The 22,199-nt window shown below is 37.2% G+C and overlaps 23 non-coding genes across 23 annotated transcripts; all 23 read right to left on the bottom strand.

Moving 5' to 3' along the window:
• Positions 1 to 541: 541 nt before the first annotated feature.
• On the bottom strand, positions 542 to 613 carry TRNAQ-CUG (transfer RNA glutamine (anticodon CUG)). Its single transcript has one exon. It is a non-coding gene; the product is annotated as a tRNA-Gln (tRNA).
• A 664-nt stretch (positions 614 to 1,277) lies between these two features.
• Positions 1,278 to 1,359, bottom strand: TRNAS-AGA (transfer RNA serine (anticodon AGA)). Its single transcript has one exon. It is a non-coding gene; the product is annotated as a tRNA-Ser (tRNA).
• A 1,696-nt stretch (positions 1,360 to 3,055) lies between these two features.
• On the bottom strand, positions 3,056 to 3,137 carry TRNAS-AGA (transfer RNA serine (anticodon AGA)). The gene has a single exon. It is a non-coding gene; the product is annotated as a tRNA-Ser (tRNA).
• A 967-nt stretch (positions 3,138 to 4,104) lies between these two features.
• On the bottom strand, positions 4,105 to 4,176 carry TRNAQ-CUG (transfer RNA glutamine (anticodon CUG)). The gene has a single exon. It is a non-coding gene; the product is annotated as a tRNA-Gln (tRNA).
• Positions 4,177 to 4,838: 662 nt separating this feature from the next.
• Positions 4,839 to 4,920, bottom strand: TRNAS-AGA (transfer RNA serine (anticodon AGA)). The gene has a single exon. It is a non-coding gene; the product is annotated as a tRNA-Ser (tRNA).
• Positions 4,921 to 6,616: 1,696 nt separating this feature from the next.
• TRNAS-AGA (transfer RNA serine (anticodon AGA)) lies at positions 6,617 to 6,698 on the bottom strand. The gene has a single exon. It is a non-coding gene; the product is annotated as a tRNA-Ser (tRNA).
• Positions 6,699 to 7,665: 967 nt separating this feature from the next.
• TRNAQ-CUG (transfer RNA glutamine (anticodon CUG)) lies at positions 7,666 to 7,737 on the bottom strand. Its single transcript has one exon. It is a non-coding gene; the product is annotated as a tRNA-Gln (tRNA).
• A 662-nt stretch (positions 7,738 to 8,399) lies between these two features.
• Positions 8,400 to 8,481, bottom strand: TRNAS-AGA (transfer RNA serine (anticodon AGA)). Its single transcript has one exon. It is a non-coding gene; the product is annotated as a tRNA-Ser (tRNA).
• A 967-nt stretch (positions 8,482 to 9,448) lies between these two features.
• TRNAQ-CUG (transfer RNA glutamine (anticodon CUG)) lies at positions 9,449 to 9,520 on the bottom strand. Its single transcript has one exon. It is a non-coding gene; the product is annotated as a tRNA-Gln (tRNA).
• Positions 9,521 to 10,184: 664 nt separating this feature from the next.
• TRNAS-AGA (transfer RNA serine (anticodon AGA)) lies at positions 10,185 to 10,266 on the bottom strand. The gene has a single exon. It is a non-coding gene; the product is annotated as a tRNA-Ser (tRNA).
• Positions 10,267 to 11,233: 967 nt separating this feature from the next.
• On the bottom strand, positions 11,234 to 11,305 carry TRNAQ-CUG (transfer RNA glutamine (anticodon CUG)). Its single transcript has one exon. It is a non-coding gene; the product is annotated as a tRNA-Gln (tRNA).
• A 664-nt stretch (positions 11,306 to 11,969) lies between these two features.
• On the bottom strand, positions 11,970 to 12,051 carry TRNAS-AGA (transfer RNA serine (anticodon AGA)). The gene has a single exon. It is a non-coding gene; the product is annotated as a tRNA-Ser (tRNA).
• Positions 12,052 to 13,018: 967 nt separating this feature from the next.
• TRNAQ-CUG (transfer RNA glutamine (anticodon CUG)) lies at positions 13,019 to 13,090 on the bottom strand. Its single transcript has one exon. It is a non-coding gene; the product is annotated as a tRNA-Gln (tRNA).
• Positions 13,091 to 13,754: 664 nt separating this feature from the next.
• Positions 13,755 to 13,836, bottom strand: TRNAS-AGA (transfer RNA serine (anticodon AGA)). Its single transcript has one exon. It is a non-coding gene; the product is annotated as a tRNA-Ser (tRNA).
• Positions 13,837 to 14,803: 967 nt separating this feature from the next.
• TRNAQ-CUG (transfer RNA glutamine (anticodon CUG)) lies at positions 14,804 to 14,875 on the bottom strand. Its single transcript has one exon. It is a non-coding gene; the product is annotated as a tRNA-Gln (tRNA).
• Positions 14,876 to 15,539: 664 nt separating this feature from the next.
• On the bottom strand, positions 15,540 to 15,621 carry TRNAS-AGA (transfer RNA serine (anticodon AGA)). The gene has a single exon. It is a non-coding gene; the product is annotated as a tRNA-Ser (tRNA).
• Positions 15,622 to 16,588: 967 nt separating this feature from the next.
• TRNAQ-CUG (transfer RNA glutamine (anticodon CUG)) lies at positions 16,589 to 16,660 on the bottom strand. Its single transcript has one exon. It is a non-coding gene; the product is annotated as a tRNA-Gln (tRNA).
• Positions 16,661 to 17,324: 664 nt separating this feature from the next.
• On the bottom strand, positions 17,325 to 17,406 carry TRNAS-AGA (transfer RNA serine (anticodon AGA)). The gene has a single exon. It is a non-coding gene; the product is annotated as a tRNA-Ser (tRNA).
• Positions 17,407 to 18,373: 967 nt separating this feature from the next.
• TRNAQ-CUG (transfer RNA glutamine (anticodon CUG)) lies at positions 18,374 to 18,445 on the bottom strand. Its single transcript has one exon. It is a non-coding gene; the product is annotated as a tRNA-Gln (tRNA).
• Positions 18,446 to 19,110: 665 nt separating this feature from the next.
• On the bottom strand, positions 19,111 to 19,192 carry TRNAS-AGA (transfer RNA serine (anticodon AGA)). The gene has a single exon. It is a non-coding gene; the product is annotated as a tRNA-Ser (tRNA).
• Positions 19,193 to 20,159: 967 nt separating this feature from the next.
• TRNAQ-CUG (transfer RNA glutamine (anticodon CUG)) lies at positions 20,160 to 20,231 on the bottom strand. Its single transcript has one exon. It is a non-coding gene; the product is annotated as a tRNA-Gln (tRNA).
• A 664-nt stretch (positions 20,232 to 20,895) lies between these two features.
• TRNAS-AGA (transfer RNA serine (anticodon AGA)) lies at positions 20,896 to 20,977 on the bottom strand. The gene has a single exon. It is a non-coding gene; the product is annotated as a tRNA-Ser (tRNA).
• Positions 20,978 to 21,944: 967 nt separating this feature from the next.
• TRNAQ-CUG (transfer RNA glutamine (anticodon CUG)) lies at positions 21,945 to 22,016 on the bottom strand. The gene has a single exon. It is a non-coding gene; the product is annotated as a tRNA-Gln (tRNA).
• Positions 22,017 to 22,199: the final 183 nt, after the last annotated feature.

The following is a 22,199-nucleotide window of genomic DNA, read 5'->3' as shown; positions in this document are numbered from 1 at the left end:
AATGGCAAGGTTAGGAAAACTCCTTCAAGGTTCCTGAGAGACTTTTGGTGCATTTTGTGAGCTACAAAGAAAAGCCACAAAAACAGACTCAAAAGATGCCCAAAATAATTTTAGAAAAACACCACCAAAAATGTTTACAAACCGCTGTAGGAAATTCTGAAAAACACAAGAAAAGATGATTCAGGAAGAAAACGCCAACATTTCCTGAAGCCATTTCAGCTTCAAATCCTTGTCAGTTTCATACACCTGGAAAAAGTGTTATGTGAACATTGACATAAATCAAAGGGTATGGTTGCTTTGCGTGACACAGTTCGTAAGAGTGCTGTAACTTAAAGTCAATTTTAAGTTTCCGTAATCCTGCTTTAAAGGTAGATTTGGCCATAGAACTCAAAGTGATCACTCCATGGATGCTTGGAACATTCAAATCTTTGTTTTGCATGTTGATTTTAACTTTCTCTTTTTATCTTTTTATGTTAAACCTTTGGCACAGGAGAACTCAGTGTAAGTGCAAAAACTGAAACACATGTACAAAGAGCTGCCCAGGTTCCACTGAGATTTGAACTCAGATCGCTGGATTCAGAGTCCAGAGTGCTAACCATTACACCATGGAACCACACGCACAAAAAATAACTGGCTGCAGTTTTTTTGTGCTAAAAAGCACATATGAACTCATGAATCATGGTGAAAAAAGGCTCTAAAGCTGTAGTGCAAATCTACAATTAATACACAATGGTAAATTAATATCTCCTAAACTTTATTTCCACAAGTGTGCCAAGAGTTCCATGATATCTCAACAATGACAGTTTTAAATGTTGATGAAAAGTGGCTAGTAAATAGAGTGTTGGATCTGTTACTTGGAAAAAGGGTAAGAAAAAAATAACTGCAAAGCTTATACTGTTAGAAAGCTGTTCATCCAGAAGTGGCTAAAAAATTTTCATTGTGTGGTAAAAAGTTTTATCCAAGAGATAATTCAAGGTTGCTGTGAATAAAAGTGCATGTCTCAGTACATCTGCCAAAGCAGTGGTCTGTAACTGCTAGACAAAAGAGGGAGATGCACCACTTACCTGGTGGCACTCATGGCGCTTCTTTTAATTAGTGGCATGACACACGTGGGATGTAGCGTCAGATCGGCTTATATAAAATGCATCCAAAAATCAAGTCAGTCTGGTTCTAGAAACCCTGCCCAAAGTTCGCATATCACCTTCATGTGGCATAAAACAGGACACACGCAAATTTATCTTCTCAGGTAATCAGTCAAAAAACTATATGAACATATTCGTAGTCGGCAGGATTTGAACCTGCGCGGGGAAACCCCAATGGATTTCTAGTCCATCGCCTTAACCACTCGGCCACGACTACTCAGACGTTGATTTTTGATGAGAATCAAACACCTTTTCTTATAGCACCATGATCAAGATCAGTGATTATCCCTCTGGAAAACATCTCAGAAAATAGAAACAAATTTCCAGGTCCCAGTAAAATGTAAAAATCTGATTTAAAGTCATCATCAATGGAAATCATGCACAGTTTAAGACTTTTACATCTTTATAAGGCGGATTTGGAGTGGGTCCATTCCAAAAACATCCTGAAAATTACTCTGAAAATGCTGAAAACACTGAACAAATTAATTTCCACGTAAAAAAGACTTGCTGTTCATATGATCAGGCTTTTGGGCATCTTTTAACCACATCAAGTTTCCAAAAATGCCAAGCGGTTAACTAAAATAAGCATATCATTTTTCAGGTGTTTTTCATTTAGAAGAGCTCCATACTTATAATACAATTCAATGGCAAGGTTAGGAAAACTCCTTCAAGGTTCCTGAGAGACTTTTGGTGCATTTTGTGAGCTACAAAGAAAAGCCACAAAAACAGACTCAAAAGATGCCCAAAATAATTTTAGAAAAACACCACCAAAAATGTTTACAAACCGCTGTAGGAAATTCTGAAAAACACAAGAAAAGATGATTCAGGAAGAAAACGCCAACATTTCCTGAAGCCATTTCAGCTTCAAATCCTTGTCAGTTTCATACACCTGGAAAAAGTGTTATGTGAACATTGACATAAATCAAAGGGTATGGTTGCTTTGCGTGACACAGTTCGTAAGAGTGCTGTAACTTAAAGTCAATTTTAAGTTTCCGTAATCCTGCTTTAAAGGTAGATTTGGCCATAGAACTCAAAGTGATCACTCCATGGATGCTTGGAACATTCAAATCTTTGTTTTGCATGTTGATTTTAACTTTCTCTTTTTATCTTTTTATGTTAAACCTTTGGCACAGGAGAACTCAGTGTAAGTGCAAAAACTGAAACACATGTACAAAGAGCTGCCCAGGTTCCACTGAGATTTGAACTCAGATCGCTGGATTCAGAGTGCTAACCATTACACCATGGAATCACACGCACAAAAAATAACTGGCTGCAGTTTTTTTGTGCTAAAAAGCACATATGAACTCATGAATCATGGTGAAATAAGGCTCTAAAGCTGTAGTGCAAATCTACAATTAATACACAATGGTAAATTAATATCTCCTAAACTTTATTTCCACAAGTGTGCCAAGAGTTCCATGATATCTCAACAATGACAGTTTTAAATGTTGATGAAAAGTGGCTAGTAAATAGAGTGTTGGATCTGTTACTTGGAAAAAGGGTAAGAAAAAAATAACTGCAAAACTTATACTGTTAGAAAGCTGTTCATCCAGAAGTGGCTAAAAAATTTTCATTGTGTGGTAAAAAGTTTTATCCAAGAGATAATTCAAGGTTGCTGTGAATAAAAGTGCATGTCTCAGTACATCTGCCAAAGCAGTGGTCTGTAACTGCTAGACAAAAGAGGGAGATGCACCACTTACCTGGTGGCACTCATGGCGCTTCTTTTAATTAGTGGCATGACGCACGTGGGATGTAGCGTCAGATCGGCTTATATAAAATGCATCCAAAAATCAAGTCAGTCTGGTTCTAGAAACCCTGCCCAAAGTTCGCATATCACCTTCATGTGGCATAAAACAGGACACACGCAAATTTATCTTCTCAGGTAATCAGTCAAAAAACTGTATGAACATATTCGTAGTCAGCAGGATTTGAACCTGCGCGGGGAAACCCCAATGGATTTCTAGTCCATCGCCTTAACCACTCGGCCACGACTACTCAGACGTTGATTTTTGATGAGAATCAAACACCTTTTCTTATAGCACCATGATCAAGATCAGTGATTATCCCTCTGGAAAACATCTCAGAAAATAGAAACAAATTTCCAGGTCCCAGTAAAATGTAAAAATCTGATTTAAAGTCATCATCAATGGAAATCATGCACAGTTTAAGACTTTTACATCTTTATAAGGCGGATTTGGAGTGGGTCCATTCCAAAAACATCCTGAAAATTACTCTGAAAATGCTGAAAACACTGAACAAATTAATTTCCACGTAAAAAAGACTTGCTGTTCATATGATCAGGCTTTTGGGCGTCTTTTAACCACATCAAGTTTCCAAAAATGCCAAGCGGTTAACTAAAATAAGCATATCATTTTTCAGGTGTTTTTCATTTAGAAGAGCTCCATACTTATAATACAATTCAATGGCAAGGTTAGGAAAACTCCTTCAAGGTTCCTGAGAGACTTTTGGTGCATTTTGTGAGCTACAAAGAAAAGCCACAAAAACAGACTCAAAAGATGCCCAAAATAATTTTAGAAAAACACCACCAAAAATGTTTACAAACCGCTGTAGGAAATTCTGAAAAACACAAGAAAAGATGATTCAGGAAGAAAACGCCAACATTTCCTGAAGCCATTTCAGCTTCAAATCCTTGTCAGTTTCATACACCTGGAAAAAGTGTTATGTGAACATTGACATAAATCAAAGGGTATGGTTGCTTTGCGTGACACAGTTCGTAAGAGTGCTGTAACTTAAAGTCAATTTTAAGTTTCTGTAATCCTGCTTTAAAGGTAGATTTGGCCATAGAACTCAAAGTGATCACTCCATGGATGCTTGGAACATTCAAATCTTTGTTTTGCATGTTGATTTTAACTTTCTCTTTTTATATTTTTATGTTAAACCTTTGGCACAGGAGAACTCAGTGTAAGTGCAAAAACTGAAACACATGTACAAAGAGCTGCCCAGGTTCCACTGAGATTTGAACTCAGATCGCTGGATTCAGAGTCCAGAGTGCTAACCATTACACCATGGAACCACACGCACAAAAAATAACTGGCTGCAGTTTTTTTGTGCTAAAAAGCACATATGAACTCATGAATCATGGTGAAAAAAGGCTCTAAAGCTGTAGTGCAAATCTACAATTAATACACAATGGTAAATTAATATCTCCTAAACTTTATTTCCACAAGTGTGCCAAGAGTTCCATGATATCTCAACAATGACAGTTTTAAATGTTGATGAAAAGTGGCTAGTAAATAGAGTGTTGGATCTGTTACTTGGAAAAAGGGTAAGAAAAAAATAACTGTAAAACATACTGTTAGAAAGCTGTTCATCCAGAAGTGGCTAAAAAATTTTCATTGTGTGGTAAAAAGTTTTATCCAAGAGATAATTCAAGGTTGCTGTGAATAAAAGTGCATGTCTCAGTACATCTGCCAAAGCAGTGGTCTGTAACTGCTAGACAAAAGAGGGAGATGCACCACTTACCTGGTGGCACTCATGGCTCTTCTTTTAATTAGTGGCATGACACACGTGGGATGTAGCGTCAGATCGGCTTATATAAAATGCATCCAAAAATCAAGTCAGTCTGGTTCTAGAAACCCTGCCCAAAGTTCGCATATCACCTTCATGTGGCATAAAACAGGACACACGCAAATTTATCTTCTCAGGTAATCAGTCAAAAAACTATATGAACATATTCGTAGTCGGCAGGATTTGAACCTGCGCGGGGAAACCCCAATGGATTTCTAGTCCATCGCCTTAACCACTCGGCCACGACTACTCAGACGTTGATTTTTGATGAGAATCAAACACCTTTTCTTATAGCACCATGATCAAGATCAGTGATTATCCCTCTGGAAAACATCTCAGAAAATAGAAACAAATTTCCAGGTCCCAGTAAAATGTAAAAATCTGATTTAAAGTCATCATCAATGGAAATCATGCACAGTTTAAGACTTTTACATCTTTATAAGGCGGATTTGGAGTGGGTCCATTCCAAAAACATCCTGAAAATTACTCTGAAAATGCTGAAAACACTGAACAAATTAATTTCCACGTAAAAAAGACTTGCTGTTCATATGATCAGGCTTTTGGGCATCTTTTAACCACATCAAGTTTCCAAAAATGCCAAGCGGTTAACTAAAATAAGCATATCATTTTTCAGGTGTTTTTCATTTAGAAGAGCTCCATACTTATAATACAATTCAATGGCAAGGTTAGGAAAACTCCTTCAAGGTTCCTGAGAGACTTTTGGTGCATTTTGTGAGCTACAAAGAAAAGCCACAAAAACAGACTCAAAAGATGCCCAAAATAATTTTAGAAAAACACCACCAAAAATGTTTACAAACCGCTGTAGGAAATTCTGAAAAACACAAGAAAAGATGATTCAGGAAGAAAACGCCAACATTTCCTGAAGCCATTTCAGCTTCAAATCCTTGTCAGTTTCATACACCTGGAAAAAGTGTTATGTGAACATTGACATAAATCAAAGGGTATGGTTGCTTTGCGTGACACAGTTCGTAAGAGTGCTGTAACTTAAAGTCAATTTTAAGTTTCCGTAATCCTGCTTTAAAGGTAGATTTGGCCATAGAACTCAAAGTGATCACTCCATGGATGCTTGGAACATTCAAATCTTTGTTTTGCATGTTGATTTTAACTTTCTCTTTTTATCTTTTTATGTTAAACCTTTGGCACAGGAGAACTCAGTGTAAGTGCAAAAACTGAAACACATGTACAAAGAGCTGCCCAGGTTCCACTGAGATTTGAACTCAGATCGCTGGATTCAGAGTGCTAACCATTACACCATGGAATCACACGCACAAAAAATAACTGGCTGCAGTTTTTTTGTGCTAAAAAGCACATATGAACTCATGAATCATGGTGAAATAAGGCTCTAAAGCTGTAGTGCAAATCTACAATTAATACACAATGGTAAATTAATATCTCCTAAACTTTATTTCCACAAGTGTGCCAAGAGTTCCATGATATCTCAACAATGACAGTTTTAAATGTTGATGAAAAGTGGCTAGTAAATAGAGTGTTGGATCTGTTACTTGGAAAAAGGGTAAGAAAAAAATAACTGCAAAACTTATACTGTTAGAAAGCTGTTCATCCAGAAGTGGCTAAAAAATTTTCATTGTGTGGTAAAAAGTTTTATCCAAGAGATAATTCAAGGTTGCTGTGAATAAAAGTGCATGTCTCAGTACATCTGCCAAAGCAGTGGTCTGTAACTGCTAGACAAAAGAGGGAGATGCACCACTTACCTGGTGGCACTCATGGCGCTTCTTTTAATTAGTGGCATGACGCACGTGGGATGTAGCGTCAGATCGGCTTATATAAAATGCATCCAAAAATCAAGTCAGTCTGGTTCTAGAAACCCTGCCCAAAGTTCGCATATCACCTTCATGTGGCATAAAACAGGACACACGCAAATTTATCTTCTCAGGTAATCAGTCAAAAAACTGTATGAACATATTCGTAGTCAGCAGGATTTGAACCTGCGCGGGGAAACCCCAATGGATTTCTAGTCCATCGCCTTAACCACTCGGCCACGACTACTCAGACGTTGATTTTTGATGAGAATCAAACACCTTTTCTTATAGCACCATGATCAAGATCAGTGATTATCCCTCTGGAAAACATCTCAGAAAATAGAAACAAATTTCCAGGTCCCAGTAAAATGTAAAAATCTGATTTAAAGTCATCATCAATGGAAATCATGCACAGTTTAAGACTTTTACATCTTTATAAGGCGGATTTGGAGTGGGTCCATTCCAAAAACATCCTGAAAATTACTCTGAAAATGCTGAAAACACTGAACAAATTAATTTCCACGTAAAAAAGACTTGCTGTTCATATGATCAGGCTTTTGGGCGTCTTTTAACCACATCAAGTTTCCAAAAATGCCAAGCGGTTAACTAAAATAAGCATATCATTTTTCAGGTGTTTTTCATTTAGAAGAGCTCCATACTTATAATACAATTCAATGGCAAGGTTAGGAAAACTCCTTCAAGGTTCCTGAGAGACTTTTGGTGCATTTTGTGAGCTACAAAGAAAAGCCACAAAAACAGACTCAAAAGATGCCCAAAATAATTTTAGAAAAACACCACCAAAAATGTTTACAAACCGCTGTAGGAAATTCTGAAAAACACAAGAAAAGATGATTCAGGAAGAAAACGCCAACATTTCCTGAAGCCATTTCAGCTTCAAATCCTTGTCAGTTTCATACACCTGGAAAAAGTGTTATGTGAACATTGACATAAATCAAAGGGTATGGTTGCTTTGCGTGACACAGTTCGTAAGAGTGCTGTAACTTAAAGTCAATTTTAAGTTTCTGTAATCCTGCTTTAAAGGTAGATTTGGCCATAGAACTCAAAGTGATCACTCCATGGATGCTTGGAACATTCAAATCTTTGTTTTGCATGTTGATTTTAACTTTCTCTTTTTATATTTTTATGTTAAACCTTTGGCACAGGAGAACTCAGTGTAAGTGCAAAAACTGAAACACATGTACAAAGAGCTGCCCAGGTTCCACTGAGATTTGAACTCAGATCGCTGGATTCAGAGTCCAGAGTGCTAACCATTACACCATGGAACCACATGCACAAAAAATAACTGGCTGCAGTTTTTTTGTGCTAAAAAGCACATATGAACTCATGAATCATGGTGAAAAAAGGCTCTAAAGCTGTAGTGCAAATCTACAATTAATACACAATGGTAAATTAATATCTCCTAAACTTTATTTCCACAAGTGTGCCAAGAGTTCCATGATATCTCAACAATGACAGTTTTAAATGTTGATGAAAAGTGGCTAGTAAATAGAGTGTTGGATCTGTTACTTGGAAAAAGGGTAAGAAAAAAATAACTGCAAAACATACTGTTAGAAAGCTGTTCATCCAGAAGTGGCTAAAAAATTTTCATTGTGTGGTAAAAAGTTTTATCCAAGAGATAATTCAAGGTTGCTGTGAATAAAAGTGCATGTCTCAGTACATCTGCCAAAGCAGTGGTCTGTAACTGCTAGACAAAAGAGGGAGATGCACCACTTACCTGGTGGCACTCATGGCTCTTCTTTTAATTAGTGGCATGACACACGTGGGATGTAGCGTCAGATCGGCTTATATAAAATGCATCCAAAAATCAAGTCAGTCTGGTTCTAGAAACCCTGCCCAAAGTTCGCATATCACCTTCATGTGGCATAAAACAGGACACACGCAAATTTATCTTCTCAGGTAATCAGTCAAAAAACTATATGAACATATTCGTAGTCGGCAGGATTTGAACCTGCGCGGGGAAACCCCAATGGATTTCTAGTCCATCGCCTTAACCACTCGGCCACGACTACTCAGACGTTGATTTTTGATGAGAATCAAACACCTTTTCTTATAGCACCATGATCAAGATCAGTGATTATCCCTCTGGAAAACATCTCAGAAAATAGAAACAAATTTCCAGGTCCCAGTAAAATGTAAAAATCTGATTTAAAGTCATCATCAATGGAAATCATGCACAGTTTAAGACTTTTACATCTTTATAAGGCGGATTTGGAGTGGGTCCATTCCAAAAACATCCTGAAAATTACTCTGAAAATGCTGAAAACACTGAACAAATTAATTTCCACGTAAAAAAGACTTGCTGTTCATATGATCAGGCTTTTGGGCATCTTTTAACCACATCAAGTTTCCAAAAATGCCAAGCGGTTAACTAAAATAAGCATATCATTTTTCAGGTGTTTTTCATTTAGAAGAGCTCCATACTTATAATACAATTCAATGGCAAGGTTAGGAAAACTCCTTCAAGGTTCCTGAGAGACTTTTGGTGCATTTTGTGAGCTACAAAGAAAAGCCACAAAAACAGACTCAAAAGATGCCCAAAATAATTTTAGAAAAACACCACCAAAAATGTTTACAAACCGCTGTAGGAAATTCTGAAAAACACAAGAAAAGATGATTCAGGAAGAAAACGCCAACATTTCCTGAAGCCATTTCAGCTTCAAATCCTTGTCAGTTTCATACACCTGGAAAAAGTGTTATGTGAACATTGACATAAATCAAAGGGTATGGTTGCTTTGCGTGACACAGTTCGTAAGAGTGCTGTAACTTAAAGTCAATTTTAAGTTTCCGTAATCCTGCTTTAAAGGTAGATTTGGCCATAGAACTCAAAGTGATCACTCCATGGATGCTTGGAACATTCAAATCTTTGTTTTGCATGTTGATTTTAACTTTCTCTTTTTATCTTTTTATGTTAAACCTTTGGCACAGGAGAACTCAGTGTAAGTGCAAAAACTGAAACTCATGTACAAAGAGCTGCCCAGGTTCCACTGAGATTTGAACTCAGATCGCTGGATTCAGAGTCCAGAGTGCTAACCATTACACCATGGAATCACACGCACAAAAAATAACTGGCTGCAGTTTTTTTGTGCTAAAAAGCACATATGAACTCATGAATCATGGTGAAAAAAGGCTCTAAAGCTGTAGTGCAAATCTACAATTAATACACAATGGTAAATTAATATCTCCTAAACTTTATTTCCACAAGTGTGCCAAGAGTTCCATGATATCTCAACAATGACAGTTTTAAATGTTGATGAAAAGTGGCTAGTAAATAGAGTGTTGGATCTGTTACTTGGAAAAAGGGTAAGAAAAAAATAACTGCAAAACTTATACTGTTAGAAAGCTGTTCATCCAGAAGTGGCTAAAAAATTTTCATTGTGTGGTAAAAAGTTTTATCCAAGAGATAATTCAAGGTTGCTGTGAATAAAAGTGCATGTCTCAGTACATCTGCCAAAGCAGTGGTCTGTAACTGCTAGACAAAAGAGGGAGATGCACCACTTACCTGGTGGCACTCATGGCGCTTCTTTTAATTAGTGGCATGACGCACGTGGGATGTAGCGTCAGATCGGCTTATATAAAATGCATCCAAAAATCAAGTCAGTCTGGTTCTAGAAACCCTGCCCAAAGTTCGCATATCACCTTCATGTGGCATAAAACAGGACACACGCAAATTTATCTTCTCAGGTAATCAGTCAAAAAACTGTATGAACATATTCGTAGTCGGCAGGATTTGAACCTGCGCGGGGAAACCCCAATGGATTTCTAGTCCATCGCCTTAACCACTCGGCCACGACTACTCAGACGTTGATTTTTGATGAGAATCAAACACCTTTTCTTATAGCACCATGATCAAGATCAGTGATTATCCCTCTGGAAAACATCTCAGAAAATAGAAACAAATTTCCAGGTCCCAGTAAAATGTAAAAATCTGATTTAAAGTCATCATCAATGGAAATCATGCACAGTTTAAGACTTTTACATCTTTATAAGGCGGATTTGGAGTGGGTCCATTCCAAAAACATCCTGAAAATTACTCTGAAAATGCTGAAAACACTGAACAAATTAATTTCCACGTAAAAAAGACTTGCTGTTCATATGATCAGGCTTTTGGGCGTCTTTTAACCACATCAAGTTTCCAAAAATGCCAAGCGGTTAACTAAAATAAGCATATCATTTTTCAGGTGTTTTTCATTTAGAAGAGCTCCATACTTATAATACAATTCAATGGCAAGGTTAGGAAAACTCCTTCAAGGTTCCTGAGAGACTTTTGGTGCATTTTGTGAGCTACAAAGAAAAGCCACAAAAACAGACTCAAAAGATGCCCAAAATAATTTTAGAAAAACACCACCAAAAATGTTTACAAACCGCTGTAGGAAATTCTGAAAAACACAAGAAAAGATGATTCAGGAAGAAAACGCCAACATTTCCTGAAGCCATTTCAGCTTCAAATCCTTGTCAGTTTCATACACCTGGAAAAAGTGTTATGTGAACATTGACATAAATCAAAGGGTATGGTTGCTTTGCGTGACACAGTTCGTAAGAGTGCTGTAACTTAAAGTCAATTTTAAGTTTCCGTAATCCTGCTTTAAAGGTAGATTTGGCCATAGAACTCAAAGTGATCACTCCATGGATGCTTGGAACATTCAAATCTTTGTTTTGCATGTTGATTTTAACTTTCTCTTTTTATATTTTTATGTTAAACCTTTGGCACAGGAGAACTCAGTGTAAGTGCAAAAACTGAAACACATGTACAAAGAGCTGCCCAGGTTCCACTGAGATTTGAACTCAGATCGCTGGATTCAGAGTCCAGAGTGCTAACCATTACACCATGGAACCACACGCACAAAAAATAACTGGCTGCAGTTTTTTTGTGCTAAAAAGCACATATGAACTCATGAATCATGGTGAAAAAAGGCTCTAAAGCTGTAGTGCAAATCTACAATTAATACACAATGGTAAATTAATATCTCCTAAACTTTATTTCCACAAGTGTGCCAAGAGTTCCATGATATCTCAACAATGACAGTTTTAAATGTTGATGAAAAGTGGCTAGTAAATAGAGTGTTGGATCTGTTACTTGGAAAAAGGGTAAGAAAAAAATAACTGCAAAGCTTATACTGTTAGAAAGCTGTTCATCCAGAAGTGGCTAAAAAATTTTCATTGTGTGGTAAAAAGTTTTATCCAAGAGATAATTCAAGGTTGCTGTGAATAAAAGTGCATGTCTCAGTACATCTGCCAAAGCAGTGGTCTGTAACTGCTAGACAAAAGAGGGAGATGCACCACTTACCTGGTGGCACTCATGGCGCTTCTTTTAATTAGTGGCATGACACACGTGGGATGTAGCGTCAGATCGGCTTATATAAAATGCATCCAAAAATCAAGTCAGTCTGGTTCTAGAAACCCTGCCCAAAGTTCGCATATCACCTTCATGTGGCATAAAACAGGACACACGCAAATTTATCTTCTCAGGTAATCAGTCAAAAAACTATATGAACATATTCGTAGTCGGCAGGATTTGAACCTGCGCGGGGAAACCCCAATGGATTTCTAGTCCATCGCCTTAACCACTCGGCCACGACTACTCAGACGTTGATTTTTGATGAGAATCAAACACCTTTTCTTATAGCACCATGATCAAGATCAGTGATTATCCCTCTGGAAAACATCTCAGAAAATAGAAACAAATTTCCAGGTCCCAGTAAAATGTAAAAATCTGATTTAAAGTCATCATCAATGGAAATCATGCACAGTTTAAGACTTTTACATCTTTATAAGGCGGATTTGGAGTGGGTCCATTCCAAAAACATCCTGAAAATTACTCTGAAAATGCTGAAAACACTGAACAAATTAATTTCCACGTAAAAAAGACTTGCTGTTCATATGATCAGGCTTTTGGGCATCTTTTAACCACATCAAGTTTCCAAAAATGCCAAGCGGTTAACTAAAATAAGCATATCATTTTTCAGGTGTTTTTCATTTAGAAGAGCTCCATACTTATAATACAATTCAATGGCAAGGTTAGGAAAACTCCTTCAAGGTTCCTGAGAGACTTTTGGTGCATTTTGTGAGCTACAAAGAAAAGCCACAAAAACAGACTCAAAAGATGCCCAAAATAATTTTAGAAAAACACCACCAAAAATGTTTACAAACCGCTGTAGGAAATTCTGAAAAACACAAGAAAAGATGATTCAGGAAGAAAACGCCAACATTTCCTGAAGCCATTTCAGCTTCAAATCCTTGTCAGTTTCATACACCTGGAAAAAGTGTTATGTGAACATTGACATAAATCAAAGGGTATGGTTGCTTTGCGTGACACAGTTCGTAAGAGTGCTGTAACTTAAAGTCAATTTTAAGTTTCCGTAATCCTGCTTTAAAGGTAGATTTGGCCATAGAACTCAAAGTGATCACTCCATGGATGCTTGGAACATTCAAATCTTTGTTTTGCATGTTGATTTTAACTTTCTCTTTTTATCTTTTTATGTTAAACCTTTGGCACAGGAGAACTCAGTGTAAGTGCAAAAACTGAAACTCATGTACAAAGAGCTGCCCAGGTTCCACTGAGATTTGAACTCAGATCGCTGGATTCAGAGTCCAGAGTGCTAACCATTACACCATGGAACCACACGCACAAAAAATAACTGGCTGCAGTTTTTTTGTGCTAAAAAGCACATATGAACTCATGAATCATGGTGAAAAAAGGCTCTAAAGCTGTAGTGCAAATCTACAATTAATACACAATGGTAAATTAATATCTCCTAAACTTTATTTCCACAAGTGTGCCAAGAGTTCCATGATATCTCAACAATGACAGTTTTAAATGTTGATGAAAAGTGGCTAGTAAATAGAGTGTTGGATCTGTTACTTGGAAAAAGGGTAAGAAAAAAATAACTGCAAAGCTTATACTGTTAGAAAGCTGTTCATCCAGAAGTGGCTAAAAAATTTTCATTGTGTGGTAAAAAGTTTTATCCAAGAGATAATTCAAGGTTGCTGTGAATAAAAGTGCATGTCTCAGTACATCTGCCAAAGCAGTGGTCTGTAACTGCTAGACAAAAGAGGGAGATGCACCACTTACCTGGTGGCACTCATGGCGCTTCTTTTAATTAGTGGCATGACACACGTGGGATGTAGCGTCAGATCGGCTTATATAAAATGCATCCAAAAATCAAGTCAGTCTGGTTCTAGAAACCCTGCCCAAAGTTCGCATATCACCTTCATGTGGCATAAAACAGGACACACGCAAATTTATCTTCTCAGGTAATCAGTCAAAAAACTATATGAACATATTCGTAGTCGGCAGGATTTGAACCTGCGCGGGGAAACCCCAATGGATTTCTAGTCCATCGCCTTAACCACTCGGCCACGACTACTCAGACGTTGATTTTTGATGAGAATCAAACACCTTTTCTTATAGCACCATGATCAAGATCAGTGATTATCCCTCTGGAAAACATCTCAGAAAATAGAAACAAATTTCCAGGTCCCAGTAAAATGTAAAAATCTGATTTAAAGTCATCATCAATGGAAATCATGCACAGTTTAAGACTTTTACATCTTTATAAGGCGGATTTGGAGTGGGTCCATTCCAAAAACATCCTGAAAATTACTCTGAAAATGCTGAAAACACTGAACAAATTAATTTCCACGTAAAAAAGACTTGCTGTTCATATGATCAGGCTTTTGGGCGTCTTTTAACCACATCAAGTTTCCAAAAATGCCAAGCGGTTAACTAAAATAAGCATATCATTTTTCAGGTGTTTTTCATTTAGAAGAGCTCCATACTTATAATACAATTCAATGGCAAGGTTAGGAAAACTCCTTCAAGGTTCCTGAGAGACTTTTGGTGCATTTTGTGAGCTACAAAGAAAAGCCACAAAAACAGACTCAAAAGATGCCCAAAATAATTTTAGAAAAACACCACCAAAAATGTTTACAAACCGCTGTAGGAAATTCTGAAAAACACAAGAAAAGATGATTCAGGAAGAAAACGCCAACATTTCCTGAAGCCATTTCAGCTTCAAATCCTTGTCAGTTTCATACACCTGGAAAAAGTGTTATGTGAACATTGACATAAATCAAAGGGTATGGTTGCTTTGCGTGACACAGTTCGTAAGAGTGCTGTAACTTAAAGTCAATTTTAAGTTTCCGTAATCCTGCTTTAAAGGTAGATTTGGCCATAGAACTCAAAGTGATCACTCCATGGATGCTTGGAACATTCAAATCTTTGTTTTGCATGTTGATTTTAACTTTCTCTTTTTATATTTTTATGTTAAACCTTTGGCACAGGAGAACTCAGTGTAAGTGCAAAAACTGAAACACATGTACAAAGAGCTGCCCAGGTTCCACTGAGATTTGAACTCAGATCGCTGGATTCAGAGTCCAGAGTGCTAACCATTACACCATGGAACCACACGCACAAAAAATAACTGGCTGCAGTTTTTTTGTGCTAAAAAGCACATATGAACTCATGAATCATGGTGAAAAAAGGCTCTAAAGCTGTAGTGCAAATCTACAATTAATACACAATGGTAAATTAATATCTCCTAAACTTTATTTCCACAAGTGTGCCAAGAGTTCCATGATATCTCAACAATGACAGTTTTAAATGTTGATGAAAAGTGGCTAGTAAATAGAGTGTTGGATCTGTTACTTGGAAAAAGGGTAAGAAAAAAATAACTGCAAAGCTTATACTGTTAGAAAGCTGTTCATCCAGAAGTGGCTAAAAAATTTTCATTGTGTGGTAAAAAGTTTTATCCAAGAGATAATTCAAGGTTGCTGTGAATAAAAGTGCATGTCTCAGTACATCTGCCAAAGCAGTGGTCTGTAACTGCTAGACAAAAGAGGGAGATGCACCACTTACCTGGTGGCACTCATGGCGCTTCTTTTAATTAGTGGCATGACACACGTGGGATGTAGCGTCAGATCGGCTTATATAAAATGCATCCAAAAATCAAGTCAGTCTGGTTCTAGAAACCCTGCCCAAAGTTCGCATATCACCTTCATGTGGCATAAAACAGGACACACGCAAATTTATCTTCTCAGGTAATCAGTCAAAAAACTATATGAACATATTCGTAGTCGGCAGGATTTGAACCTGCGCGGGGAAACCCCAATGGATTTCTAGTCCATCGCCTTAACCACTCGGCCACGACTACTCAGACGTTGATTTTTGATGAGAATCAAACACCTTTTCTTATAGCACCATGATCAAGATCAGTGATTATCCCTCTGGAAAACATCTCAGAAAATAGAAACAAATTTCCAGGTCCCAGTAAAATGTAAAAATCTGATTTAAAGTCATCATCAATGGAAATCATGCACAGTTTAAGACTTTTACATCTTTATAAGGCGGATTTGGAGTGGGTCCATTCCAAAAACATCCTGAAAATTACTCTGAAAATGCTGAAAACACTGAACAAATTAATTTCCACGTAAAAAAGACTTGCTGTTCATATGATCAGGCTTTTGGGCATCTTTTAACCACATCAAGTTTCCAAAAATGCCAAGCGGTTAACTAAAATAAGCATATCATTTTTCAGGTGTTTTTCATTTAGAAGAGCTCCATACTTATAATACAATTCAATGGCAAGGTTAGGAAAACTCCTTCAAGGTTCCTGAGAGACTTTTGGTGCATTTTGTGAGCTACAAAGAAAAGCCACAAAAACAGACTCAAAAGATGCCCAAAATAATTTTAGAAAAACACCACCAAAAATGTTTACAAACCGCTGTAGGAAATTCTGAAAAACACAAGAAAAGATGATTCAGGAAGAAAACGCCAACATTTCCTGAAGCCATTTCAGCTTCAAATCCTTGTCAGTTTCATACACCTGGAAAAAGTGTTATGTGAACATTGACATAAATCAAAGGGTATGGTTGCTTTGCGTGACACAGTTCGTAAGAGTGCTGTAACTTAAAGTCAATTTTAAGTTTCCGTAATCCTGCTTTAAAGGTAGATTTGGCCATAGAACTCAAAGTGATCACTCCATGGATGCTTGGAACATTCAAATCTTTGTTTTGCATGTTGATTTTAACTTTCTCTTTTTATCTTTTTATGTTAAACCTTTGGCACAGGAGAACTCAGTGTAAGTGCAAAAACTGAAACACATGTACAAAGAGCTGCCCAGGTTCCACTGAGATTTGAACTCAGATCGCTGGATTCAGAGTCCAGAGTGCTAACCATTACACCATGCAACCACACGCACAAAAAATAACTGGCTGCAGTTTTTTTGTGCTAAAAAGCACATATGAACTCATGAATCATGGTGAAAAAAGGCTCTAAAGCTGTAGTGCAAATCTACAATTAATACACAATGGTAAATTAATATCTCCTAAACTTTATTTCCACAAGTGTGCCAAGAGTTCCATGATATCTCAACAATGACAGTTTTAAATGTTGATGAAAAGTGGCTAGTAAATAGAGTGTTGGATCTGTTACTTGGAAAAAGGGTAAGAAAAAAATAACTGCAAAACTTATACTGTTAGAAAGCTGTTCATCCAGAAGTGGCTAAAAAATTTTCATTGTGTGGTAAAAAGTTTTATCCAAGAGATAATTCAAGGTTGCTGTGAATAAAAGTGCATGTCTCAGTACATCTGCCAAAGCAGTGGTCTGTAACTGCTAGACAAAAGAGGGAGATGCACCACTTACCTGGTGGCACTCATGGCTCTTCTTTTAATTAGTGGCATGACACACGTGGGATGTAGCGTCAGATCGGCTTATATAAAATGCATCCAAAAATCAAGTCAGTCTGGTTCTAGAAACCCTGCCCAAAGTTCGCATATCACCTTCATGTGGCATAAAACAGGACACACGCAAATTTATCTTCTCTGGTAATCAGTCAAAAAACTATATGAACATATTCGTAGTCGGCAGGATTTGAACCTGCGCGGGGAAACCCCAATGGATTTCTAGTCCATCGCCTTAACCACTCGGCCACGACTACTCAGACGTTGATTTTTGATGAGAATCAAACACCTTTTCTTATAGCACCATGATCAAGATCAGTGATTATCCCTCTGGAAAACATCTCAGAAAATAGAAACAAATTTCCAGGTCCCAGTAAAATGTAAAAATCTGATTTAAAGTCATCATCAATGGAAATCATGCACAGTTTAAGACTTTTACATCTTTATAAGGCGGATTTGGAGTGGGTCCATTCCAAAAACATCCTGAAAATTACTCTGAAAATGCTGACAACACTGAACAAATTAATTTCCACGTAAAAAAGACTTGCTGTTCATATGATCAGGCTTTTGGGCATCTTTTAACCACATCAAGTTTCCAAAAATGCCAAGCGGTTAACTAAAATAAGCATATCATTTTTCAGGTGTTTTTCATTTAGAAGAGCTCCATACTTATAATACAATTCAATGGCAAGGTTAGGAAAACTCCTTCAAGGTTCCTGAGAGACTTTTGGTGCATTTTGTGAGCTACAAAGAAAAGCCACAAAAACAGACTCAAAAGATGCCCAAAATAATTTTAGAAAAACACCACCAAAAATGTTTACAAACCGCTGTAGGAAATTCTGAAAAACACAAGAAAAGATGATTCAGGAAGAAAACGCCAACATTTCCTGAAGCCATTTCAGCTTCAAATCCTTGTCAGTTTCATACACCTGGAAAAAGTGTTATGTGAACATTGACATAAATCAAAGGGTATGGTTGCTTTGCGTGACACAGTTCGTAAGAGTGCTGTAACTTAAAGTCAATTTTAAGTTTCCGTAATCCTGCTTTAAAGGTAGATTTGGCCATAGAACTCAAAGTGATCACTCCATGGATGCTTGGAACATTCAAATCTTTGTTTTGCATGTTGATTTTAACTTTCTCTTTTTATCTTTTTATGTTAAACCTTTGGCACAGGAGAACTCAGTGTAAGTGCAAAAACTGAAACACATGTACAAAGAGCTGCCCAGGTTCCACTGAGATTTGAACTCAGATCGCTGGATTCAGAGTCCAGAGTGCTAACCATTACACCATGGAATCACACGCACAAAAAAATAACTGGCTGCAGTTTTTTTGTGCTAAAAAGCACATATGAACTCATGAATCATGGTGAAAAAAGGCTCTAAAGCTGTAGTGCAAATCTACAATTAATACACAATGGTAAATTAATATCTCCTAAACTTTATTTCCACAAGTGTGCCAAGAGTTCCATGATATCTCAACAATGACAGTTTTAAATGTTGATGAAAAGTGGCTAGTAAATAGAGTGTTGGATCTGTTACTTGGAAAAAGGGTAAGAAAAAAATAACTGCAAAACTTATACTGTTAGAAAGCTGTTCATCCAGAAGTGGCTAAAAAATTTTCATTGTGTGGTAAAAAGTTTTATCCAAGAGATAATTCAAGGTTGCTGTGAATAAAAGTGCATGTCTCAGTACATCTGCCAAAGCAGTGGTCTGTAACTGCTAGACAAAAGAGGGAGATGCACCACTTACCTGGTGGCACTCATGGCGCTTCTTTTAATTAGTGGCATGACGCACGTGGGATGTAGCGTCAGATCGGCTTATATAAAATGCATCCAAAAATCAAGTCAGTCTGGTTCTAGAAACCCTGCCCAAAGTTCGCATATCACCTTCATGTGGCATAAAACAGGACACACGCAAATTTATCTTCTCAGGTAATCAGTCAAAAAACTATATGAACATATTCGTAGTCGGCAGGATTTGAACCTGCGCGGGGAAACCCCAATGGATTTCTAGTCCATCGTCTTAACCACTCGGCCACGACTACTCAGACATTGATTTTTGATGAGAATCAAACACCTTTTCTTATAGCACCATGATCAAGATCAGTGATTATCCCTCTGGAAAACATCTCAGAAAATAGAAACAAATTTCCAGGTCCCAGTAAAATGTAAAAATCTGATTTAAAGTCATCATCAATGGAAATCATGCACAGTTTAAGACTTTTACATCTTTATAAGGCGGATTTGGAGTGGGTCCATTCCAAAAACATCCTGAAAATTACTCTGAAAATGCTGAAAACACTGAACAAATTAATTTCCACGTAAAAAAGACTTGCTGTTCATATGATCAGGCTTTTGGGCGTCTTTTAACCACATCAAGTTTCCAAAAATGCCAAGCGGTTAACTAAAATAAGCATATCATTTTTCACGTGTTTTTCATTTAGAAGAGCTCCATACTTATAATACAATTCAATGGCAAGGTTAGGAAAACTCCTTCAAGGTTCCTGAGAGACTTTTGGTGCATTTTGTGAGCTACAAATAAAAGCCACAAAAACAGACTCAAAAGATGCCCAAAATAATTTTAGAAAAACACCACCAAAAATGTTTACAAACCGCTGTAGGAAATTCTGAAAAACACAAGAAAAGATGATTCAGGAAGAAAACGCCAACATTTCCTGAAGCCATTTCAGCTTCAAATCCTTGTCAGTTTCATACACCTGGAAAAAGTGTTATGTGAACATTGACATAAATCAAAGGGTATGGTTGCTTTGCGTGACACAGTTCGTAAGAGTGCTGTAACTTAAAGTCAATTTTAAGTTTCCGTAATCCTGCTTTAAAGGTAGATTTGGCCATAGAACTCAAAGTGATCACTCCATGGATGCTTGGAACATTCAAATCTTTGTTTTGCATGTTGATTTTAACTTTCTCTTTTTATATTTTTATGTTAAACCTTTGGCACAGGAGAACTCAGTGTAAGTGCAAAAACTGAAACACATGTACAAAGAGCTGCCCAGGTTCCACTGAGATTTGAACTCAGATCGCTGGATTCAGAGTCCAGAGTGCTAACCATTACACCATGGAACCACACGCACAAAAAATAACTGGCTGCAGTTTTTTTGTGCTAAAAAGCACATATGAACTCATGAATCATGGTGAAAAAAGGCTCTAAAGCTGTAGTGCAAATCTACAATTAATACACAATGGTAAATTAATATCTCCTAAACTTTATTTCCACAAGTGTGCCAAGAGTTCTATGATATCTCAACAATGACAGTTTTAAATGTTGATGAAAAGTGGCTAGTAAATAGAGTGTTGGATCTGTTACTTGGAAAAAGGGTAAGAAAAAAATAACTGCAAAGCTTATACTGTTAGAAAGCTGTTCATCCAGAAGTGGCTAAAAAATTTTCATTGTGTGGTAAAAAGTTTTATCCAAGAGATAATTCAAGGTTGCTGCGAATAAAAGTGCATGTCTCAGTACATCTGCCAAAGCAGTGGTCTGTAACTGCTAGACAAAAGAGGGAGATGCACCACTTACCTGGTGGCACTCATGGCGCTTCTTTTAATTAGTGGCATGACACACGTGGGATGTAGCGTCAGATCGGCTTATGTAAAATGCATCCAAAAATCAAGTCAGTCTGGTTCTAGAAACCCTGCCCAAAGTTCGCATATCACCTTCATGTGGCATAAAACAGGACACACGCAAATTTATCTTCTCAGGTAATCAGTCAAAAAACTATATGAACATATTCGTAGTCGGCAGGATTTGAACCTGCGCGGGGAAACCCCAATGGATTTCTAGTCCATCGCCTTAACCACTCGGCCACGACTACTCAGACGTTGATTTTTGATGAGAATCAAACTCCTTTTCTTATAGCACCATGATCAAGATCAGTGATTATCCCTCTGGAAAACATCTCAGAAAATAGAAACAAATTTCCAGGTCCCAGTAAAATGTAAAAATCTGATTTAAAGTCATCATCAATGGAAATCATGCACAGTTTAAGACTTTTACATCTTTATAAGGCGGATTTGGAGTGGGTCCATTCCAAAAACATCCTGAAAATTACTCTGAAAATGCTGAAAACACTGAACAAATTAATTTCCACGTAAAAAAGACTTGCTGTTCATATGATCAGGCTTTTGGGCATCTTTTAACCACATCAAGTTTCCAAAAATGCCAAGCGGTTAACTAAAATAAGCATATCATTTTTCAGGTGTTTTTCATTTAGAAGAGCTCCATACTTATAATACAATTCAATGGCAAGGTTAGGAAAACTCCTTCAAGGTTCCTGAGAGACTTTTGGTGCATTTTGTGAGCTACAAAGAAAAGCCACAAAAACAGACTCAAAAGATGCCCAAAATAATTTTAGAAAAACACCACCAAAAATGTTTACAAACCGCTGTAGGAAATTCTGAAAAACACAAGAAAAGATGATTCAGGAAGAAAACGCCAACATTTCCTGAAGCCATTTCAGCTTCAAATCCTTGTCAGTTTCATACACCTGGAAAAAGTGTTATGTGAACATTGACATAAATCAAAGGGTATGGTTGCTTTGCGTGACACAGTTCGTAAGAGTGCTGTAACTTAAAGTCAATTTTAAGTTTCCGTAATCCTGCTTTAAAGGTAGATTTGGCCATAGAACTCAAAGTGATCACTCCATGGATGCTTGGAACATTCAAATCTTTGTTTTGCATGTTGATTTTAACTTTCTCTTTTTATATTTTTATGTTAAACCTTTGGCACAGGAGAACTCAGTGTAAGTGCAAAAACTGAAACACATGTACAAAGAGCTGCCCAGGTTCCACTGAGATTTGAACTCAGATCGCTGGATTCAGAGTCCAGAGTGCTAACCATTACACCATGGAACCACACGCACGAAAAATAACTGGCTGCAGTTTTTTTGTGCTAAAAAGCACATATGAACTCATGAATCATGGTGAAAAAAGGCTCTAAAGCTGTAGTGCAAATCTACAATTAATACACAATGGTAAATTAATATCTCCTAAACTTTATTTCCACAAGTGTGCCAAGAGTTCCATGATATCTCAACA

This window comes from Ranitomeya variabilis, chromosome 2 (genome assembly GCF_051348905.1).
Source record: "Ranitomeya variabilis isolate aRanVar5 chromosome 2, aRanVar5.hap1, whole genome shotgun sequence".
In the NCBI taxonomy this organism is placed as follows: Eukaryota; Metazoa; Chordata; class Amphibia; order Anura; family Dendrobatidae; genus Ranitomeya; species Ranitomeya variabilis.
Note: the sequence above shows the minus strand (reverse complement) of the source record. Positions and strands in the feature narration are given on the sequence as shown.